The following is an 8,863-nucleotide window of genomic DNA, read 5'->3' as shown; positions in this document are numbered from 1 at the left end:
GGCATGGAACAAGGGACAATCAGAGGAAGCAATAAACAGAGGCATCAGGAAACAGACCAGGGGACAGTCAGAAATAACAAGAAACATTTAGAAGGAACAGTAAACAGAGGGATGAAGGAAGAGTCAGATGGGGACCATGCAGAGGGAACAAGAATCAGGAGAGGGAGCAGGGAGAAGTTAGGGGACAGGAGTGGGTAGGGTAAGCAGGGAAAGCCAGAGGGAGGAGCATGGGAGCAGGAAAGACTAGGGCACCCCCAGCCCCAGGCGAGGGCACAGTGAGCTACACTGCATACTTTCAGGCAGCCTAGTAAGTGCGCTAGGAGCCCTCCTGCTAGGCTGGGATAGGGTTTAGAAGGGCAGGGTTATATCACAGGAGGTGATGGAGAAGTGTGCTGGGGCAGGAGTGAGAGCAGCCCTTGGGGACTGAGCCCCAAGCCAGCTGCAGGGTGGGACAGAGCAGATGGCCAGGGACAGAATGGGCAGTGAGTGGCCAATCCTGGCAGCACAGCATTCCCTTGGGGTGAGAGTGCAGAATGTTTTGGGACTGAGACATTGCTGTGTGGTTCACTGGCGAGCTGTCAAGAGCTGGAGTGGGGATCCTCACCTAGGATGAGGGAGTCCTTGTAAGTGTCCTGGTGGTGGCAGAGACACAGGCCATCCTCCATGGTAGAAATGGGCCATAAAACCAAACCTTTTTGTATGTGGCTGCTGAGGCTAGAATCTGGGTGGTTCTATATTAGCAACTTTGTATCCAAGTCACTAGCTCCAAAATCCCTCTCCATCACATCACATAAGCCTACCCAGCCAGGGTGGAGTCCAAAGTGAAAGGGATCAGAGGGGCATCTGTGCCTGGCATGGTCTTTTTACCCTTTCCCTGTGTGACTCCCAGGGAGGGAGAGACAGATGAGTGTGGTCTTTTGTCCACCAGCTTGGGCTGTCAGAGTTGTTAAAATATTTAACAATGTCTGAAAAAGTATATATATATATATATATATATATATATATATATATATATCTGAATCACTTTGCTGTACATCTGAAACTAACACAACATTGTAAACTAACTATGCTTCAAGTTTTTTTAAATTAATTAATTTATTTGTTTTTGGCTGTGTTGGGTCTTCGTTGCTGTGCGCAGGCTTTCTCTAGTTACGGCAAGCGGGGGCTACTCTTTGTTGTGGTGCACGGGCTCTCGGCACGTGGGCTCAGTAGTTGTGGCTCACAGGCTCAAGAGCACAGGCTCAGTAGTTGTGGTGCATGGGCTTAGTTGCTCTGTGGCATGTGGGATCTCCCCAGGTCAGGGCTCGAACCCATGTCCCCTGCCTTGGCAGGAAGATTCTTAACCACTGCGCCCCCAGGGAAGCCTGCTTCAATTTTTAAAAATGGTAAAACAAAGTTTTTTAAAAATGTTTACCAGTGCCAAATGATAGAATATTTTAATTTTCCCATACTGGTTGGCAAATAGCCACTCCTCCCCGCCACCTGAGGCTCCTCCCTTGTGTCACCTACACACCTGCCAGTCTGTCCTGGGGTCACCGGCAAGAGAGCAAGGATCAGGAGGATGGGCAGGCAGAATGAGAGCTTCCCTCAAGCCTGACCCCAGGGCTTTCCCTGGGTGAGTGCCCTTGTGCAGTGAAGGGGAGTAGGTCAGACATGCTGCTAGAGGCTCAGGTGGAGGTCCTGCTCTCAGCAACCCTTGGGGCTGTGCTCAGGAGAGCTGGTGGATGGAGAAGTGCTGGGCACCACCCAGTGCTTGCGGATCTGCCCCCGGAGCTGCTGGTGGTGGAGCAGATACTGTGAGTTCCATGCCTGCTCTGTGCCCCTGAACACTCACTATTAAGGGCCCCCAAAGAACAAAGGTCTTTCAATGAATAAAGTTTCCTCATTTCCTCACAGTTGAATCACTAGATCTTGTCTTTGATACTTAGGGCATTTTTTGTGTTGTTTAGGAAATCCTCACCTACCCCAAGGCCTAAACAAATATTTACCTATATTTTCTACTAAGAGTTTTAAAGCATTAATTCTTTTGAAACGTTTGATTCTTTTGCCCTTCACCCAGAACCACTAATTGTTAACATTTTGCCACATTTGCTTTCTCTTCTCAATTTATGTATATATGTATGTATGTATGTATTGTATACACACAGAAATATTTAAAACTTTATTTTCTGAACCACTTGGGAGTAATTTGCAGACATAATTCCCCTTTACCCTTAAATACTTAATGTGTATCTCTTAAGAACAAGGACATTCTCTTACATAATCACAGTACAGTTATCAAAATCAAGAAATTGCACATTGATCTAGTACTATCTAATATTTGATGAGTATTATCTAATTACCTAATGAGGTGAAAAACGGCCTCTGTGCACCAGTGCCAAATCGAATCTCAGAGACAGAGTTTTGGGTGAAGTAGAGAAGAGTAGCTTTATTGCTTTGCCAGACAAATGGGGACACAGTAGGCTCCTGCCCCGAAAAACTGTGTGTCCCAACCTGGGAGGATTGGATGAGGAGTTTTATAGCAATGGTTCAAGAGCAGGCTTGCTGGTAAGGATTAGAGTGCGTGCAGGGCCTGCACTCCTTTAATCTGGTCTCAAGTAGTCTCTTGATGAGCTTCTCTGGTTCCTTTAATCTGGCCTCATGTAGTCTTCTCTGGAATGAAGAATGCTAACACCTTCCATTTGTTGGGGGTTTTAGTTCTGTAAAGAGCTCAAAGATATTATGTGTATCCCTTGAAGAGGAACCAGGACCCTGCCCCAAGGCTGCACTATTGTTTTTTGGCTGCTTCTCCTTTGTCTCTGCATCCCCTCCCTTAACTGATTAGCAACTGTTCAAATCTGCCCTTTGGAAGTCAGGGAAGGTCATGGAGGCTGGAATCTATTCCCTACAAACAAGAAATGTGGGACAGGGAGTTCCCTGATGGTCCAGTGGTTAGGATTCCAGACTTTCACTGCCAGGTTCAATCCCTGGTTGGGGAACTGAGATCCCACAAGCCATGCAGCATAGCCAAATAAATAAATAAAGACAAAAATCTTGAAAAAAAAAAAGAACAGGGGACAGAAAGGCTTCCATGCCCAGGAGCCCCACACGGTCCTGCTCGGTTTCACTAACATACAATTTGTAAATAATTTTCCCAGTTGTCACGATAACATCCTTTATAGTATTTCCCCCGATCCAGGATCCAATCCAGGCTCATGTATTATGTTTAGTTGTCATGTCCCTTTACCCTTTAATCTGAAACAGTTCCTTAGGCTTTCCTTGACTTTCATGACACCATTTGGAAGAATGTCCCTCAATTTGGGTTTTTTTTTCCTGCTTCCTCATAATTAGATTCAGGTTTTTCATTTTTGTCAAATATCACAGAAATGATGCTGTGTTCTTCTCAGTGCCTCACATTGGCAAGAATTCAATACCAATTTGTCCTTTATTGATAATGTTAACTTTGATCACCTGGCTAAGATGGCATCTGTCAGGTACTGTAAAGTTACTATATTTCTCTTTGTAATTAACAACTAGGTTGTGGGGAGATACATTGAGACTATGTATACATTGAGACTATTTCTCATGCTTTTGTCCGCCGATTGTAGCATCTAGCAATGATTCTTGCCTGTAACAATTAATTACGGTGCTATTTCCCTAATGGTGTTTTTCTAATTCCATCATTTCTTCTATATTGATTAGTTGGCATTCTCCTATAAGGAAAAAATTCCTTTCTCTGACTGCTGAAATGACAATTATATGCCAGGCACAATGAGCACACCTTGAGTTACCATTTGTCACTAATAGGAACTAGAGCTTCTTGGAGATATGACTGACTCCAGGGTTGGAACAGAGAAAGTACAAAATGACTCATTGTGCTGGGAAGTAATGAAGCACTCAAAAGATGGGAACATGTCAAAATGACACAGGAGCCACTTTGAAGGAGCTCCCTCTGGTCAAATCTGGGACAATATGAGTAGCAAAAGAAATCATAATAGTAATAGATTATCATCTACTGAATAAAGTAGGAAGTGACCAGACCCTATAAACATAGGTAGGCAGATAGAGAGGAAAGAAGTGAATTCCCCCCATTTTTTATCTCTTTTCTTGGCTGTGCTGCACGGCTTGCTGGGTCTCAGTTCCCCGACCAGGGATTGAACCCTGGCCACAGCAGTGAAAGTGCCAAATCCTAACCACTAGACCACCAGGGAACTCCTGTGAGTGCTCCTTTTTAATAGCATCTTGATCTTTTTTGCTGTGTCCCCTACTTCAATCTTTCTGAGGATAATTTAGTAGTTTGTTAAAACTTTTTATTTGGAAATAATTATACATTTATAGGAAGTTGCAAAGATGGTACAGAGAGGTCTCATGTAACTCTTTACCCAGTTTCCCCTAATGATTACATCCTGTGTCACTAGAGTACAATTATCACAAATAGGAAATTGACATTTCTGCGGTGTGCGTGTCGTTCTCTGCCAGTTTACACATGTGTAGATTCCTGTACAACAATCCAGATACAGAACTATTCCATCACCACATAGGTCTCTACTGGTGTTGACGTTTTACCAGTTAGAGTGAAGTGTAGAAAACTTAGCTCCCTTTAAGTCCCTTTAGCCTCACCAATTACAATTGTCTTAAATATTTCCTCTACATACATGGAGATCCACATCATAAAAATGTTATACTTTTTACTTTGACCTTCAAATATAATTTAGAAAACTCAAGAGGAAAAGGAAAGTCTGTTGTATTTAAACATATTTTTTCTCTTTCCATTTTTCTTCTTTCCTGATGTTCAAAGACTTCTTTTACCATCTCCGTTCTGTTTAGAGAACTTCCTTTAAGCCATTCTTTTAGGGTAGGTCTGCTGACAACAGATTTTCTTAGTTCTCCTTCTTCTGAGAATATCTTGATTTCCCCTTCATTTCTTCTTTCTTAGTAACAGCTTTATTGAGATATAATTCACATACCATAGTTTACCCATTTAAAGTGTCCAATTCAGGGACTTCCCTGGTGGCGCAGTGGTTAAAAATCTGCCTGCCAATGCAGGGGACATGGGTTCAAGCCCTGATCCAGGAAGATCCCACATGCCGCAGAGCAGCAACATGTGCCACAACCACTGAGCCTGCGCTCTAGAGCCCATGAGCCACAACTACTGAGCCCGTGTGCCACAACTATTGAAGCCCACGTGTCTAGAGCCCATGCTCCACAACAAGAGAAAGCCCGTGTGCACCAACAAAGACCCAACACAGCCAAATATAAAAATAAATAAATAAATTTATTTTAAAAATAAAGTGTCCAATGTTTTTTGTATGTTTATGGATATGTGCAACCATCACTATAATCAATTTTAGAACATTTTCATCACCTCAAAAAGAAACCCCATACCCCTAAGCCATCACTCTGCCCCACCTCACCTCCCTGCCTCCTCCAACCCTAAGCAAACATTAATATGCTTTCTGTCTCTATAGACTTTACTCTTCTGGACATTTCACATGAATGGAATCACATAACATGTGATCTTTTTGTCCGGCTTCTTTGACTCAGCATAATGTTTTTAAGGAGCTCCCTCTGGCTAAACCTGGGACAATTTGAGTAGCAAAAGAAATAATGATAGTAATAGGTTATAACCCACTGAATAAAGTAGGAAGTCACCAGTCCATAATAGGTCAGCAGATACATATGTAGGTAGGCAAATAGATAGGGAAGAAGTGTAGCATGTACATGTAGTAACATGTATCAGTATTTCCTTCCTTTTTGTGGCTGAATAATATTCCATTGTGCAGGTGTATCACATTTTGTTTATTCATTTGTCAGCTGATGTACATTTGGGTTGTTTCCACCTTTTGGCTATTATAAGTAATGCTGCTGTAAACATTTGTGTACGTGTTTTTATGCGGATATATATTTTCATTTATCTCAAGTATATATATACATCTAGGAGTGGAATTGCTAGGTAAAATGATAACTCTATGTTTAATAATTTGAGGAACTGCCAGACTGTTTTCTAAAGCAGCTGCACCAGTTTACATTCCCACCAGCAGTGTTTGTATGAAGTTTCCAATTTCTCCAAATCCTCATCAGCACTTGTTATTATCTGACTTTTTGATTCTAGCCATCCTAGTGAGTGTGAGGTAGTATCTCATTGTGGTTTTGATTTTCATTTCCCAGATAATTAATGATGTTAAGCATCTTTTCATGTACTTAATGGCCAAGGCTGCTTCATTTCTTAAGGATAATTTTGCCAGATATGGAATTCAGGGTTGACAGTTCTTTTCTTTCAGCACTTGAAAAATGTGCCATTTCCTTCGCTCCACCATGGTTTTGGGTGAGAAATCTGCTGTCACTTTAATTGTTTTTCCCCTATAGGTAAGGTGTCATTTCTCTCTTGCTGATTTCAAGATTTTTTCTTTGTCTTTAGTTTTCTGAAGTTTGACTATAATGTGTCTTCGTATAATTTCTTTGGTTTATCCTTTTGGGGTTTGCTCAGCTTCTTGAAACTCTAAGTTGATATCTTTTGCCAAATTTGAGAAATTTTCAGCTATAATTTCTTCAAATACTTTTCAGCCCCACACTTTCTCCTCTCTTTCTGGAACTCTGATGACATGAATGCCAGATCTTTTATTATAGTCTCAGAGGTCCCTGAGGCTCTGCTCATTTTTTTTCCAGTCAATTTTCTTTCTGTTGTTCAGATTGGATCATTTCTATTGTTCTGTCATCAAGTTCTCTAATTCTTTCCTCTGTCCTCTCTATTCTGCTGTTGAGCTCTTACACTGATATTAAAATTTTAGTTATTCTATTTTTCAGTTCTAAAATTTTCATTCTGTTCTTCTTTATATCTTTTTTTCTGAGACTTTCTGGTTTTGCATTTAAGTATATTGAAGCATTTTTTAAAAAATAATAACAAAGTACTGTTAGCACAGGGACAAAATGTTCCCCTGATGACTCTAATGCATAGCCAGGCTTTTTTTTATATATTTATTTATTTGTTTGGTTGCTCCAGGTCTTAGTTGCAGCAGGTGAGCTCCTTTGTTGCAGCTCACAGCCTCCTTAGTTGTGGCATGTGAACTCTTAGTTGTGGCATGCATGTGAGATCTAGTTCCCTGACCAGGGATCAAACCCAGGCCCCCTGCATTGGGAGTGCGGAGTCTTAACCACTGTGCCACCAGGGAAATCCCTGAAGCATTTTTATAATGGCTGCTTTAAAATCCTTGATAATTCTAACATCTGTGTCATCTCAGTGTCAGTGTCAGTTGATTGTCTTTTCTCATTCCAGTTAAGATTTTCTTGCTTCTTCACATGATGCCTGATTTTCAATTATGTCCTGGATATTTTGGGCACTCTGAGACTCTGGATATTATTTAAATCTTGTGTTTAGCAGTCTGCCTCCAACACTGTTCTGCTAAAAAAAGGAGAATCTCCTTCTTACTGCCAGGTGGAGGTGGAAGTTCAGGTCCCTAATTAGCCTCCTTTGACACCCCAGAGGGGACAAGCACTTTGTTGATCCTGGGTGGAGGTGGAATGTCATGCTCCCCACCAGACCACTTCTGACACCACCCTGGTGGGGAGACAAAAAGGTACCTCATTACTGTGTTGGGGGTAGAAGTTCAAGATCCCCACATAGCCTAAATTGACACTGTGTGGGAGGGGCCTCATTATCCCCAGGCAGGGATGAAAACCTAGGCTCCCCACTCAGCCTTTGCTGATGAAAACTGGGATGGGAGCTGCAGCTTTTTTCTGTGATGCTTGGCTGGAGTAGGGCAGTAATTATCTAAATTTTTCTTTCTTGTTACATTGGCCCTTTCCTGGTACTTTGGCTAGAGATAGCAGGCTTTCTTGGGACTGTTTTTATCTGCACCAGTTGGCATTCTGGGTTGCCAGCTTCTCCACCACACAGTCCAAGATATATGGGGTGAAAAGAAAACTCAGGGAAATCACTGCTGTGTCACTCCTCAGGTTCCAAGGTCCCTAGGCAGTTAGCCTCCTTCTCTCCAACTGACAGTCTTCTTATCTTTTTTTTTTATATATATAATATCCAGCTACTTAGCAGGAGAAATAGGGAGAATTGTATCTGTTCCATCTTGAGCCCATTGGTAACTTTTAAACTTAATTTTTTAATAGGTAATACATTCACATAGTTCTTTCCCCCAGTCCCACAGATTTCCCTAACCAAGAAACCAGTCTTGATTAGTTGGTGGGTGGGTGGGTGGATGGGTGGTATATGCTTATAGATTATGCAAATAAAAGCAACTAAGAAAATATCCTTCATATTTTTCCACAGATAGTAGATACTGTTACTGTTATGCTGAACACTGATTTTTAAAATTACTGTTAATTTTAAACTTTTTTATCATGAAATATTACACACATTTTGAATAATGCTGCTGTAAATACTCTTGAACATGCCTCTTGTTGCACATGAGCACATATTCCAATTGAGCATATTTCCATGGATGGAATCACTGTGTCCTTGTGTATGCATATTTCAACATTACCAGGTAAAGCCAAAAGGTTTTCCAATATGGTCATCCAATTTACAGCTCCATTAGACATATGAGAGTTTTCGTTGCACCATGTTCTCTTCAACACTTCATATTGCCGTTCTTCAAAAAACTTTTTTATTGGGGTATAGTTGATTTATAATATTATATACGTTTCGGGTGTACAACATAGTGATTCACAGTTTCTAAAGTTATACTCCATTTATAGTTATTATAAAATGTTGGCTATATTCCCTGTGCTGTACAATATATCCTTGTTGCCTTATCCTTGTATGCTTATACATAGTAGTTTGTATCTCTTAATTCCCTACCCCTACCTTGCCCCTCGCCCCTTTCCTCTCCCCACTGGTAACCACTTGTTTGTTCTCTATGTCTGTTAGTCTGTT

This window comes from Stenella coeruleoalba, assembly GCF_951394435.1.
Source record: "Stenella coeruleoalba genome assembly, chromosome: X".
Classification (NCBI taxonomy): Eukaryota; Metazoa; Chordata; class Mammalia; order Artiodactyla; family Delphinidae; genus Stenella; species Stenella coeruleoalba.
The sequence above is the reverse complement of the archived record's forward strand: the minus strand, read 5'-3'. Positions refer to the sequence as shown.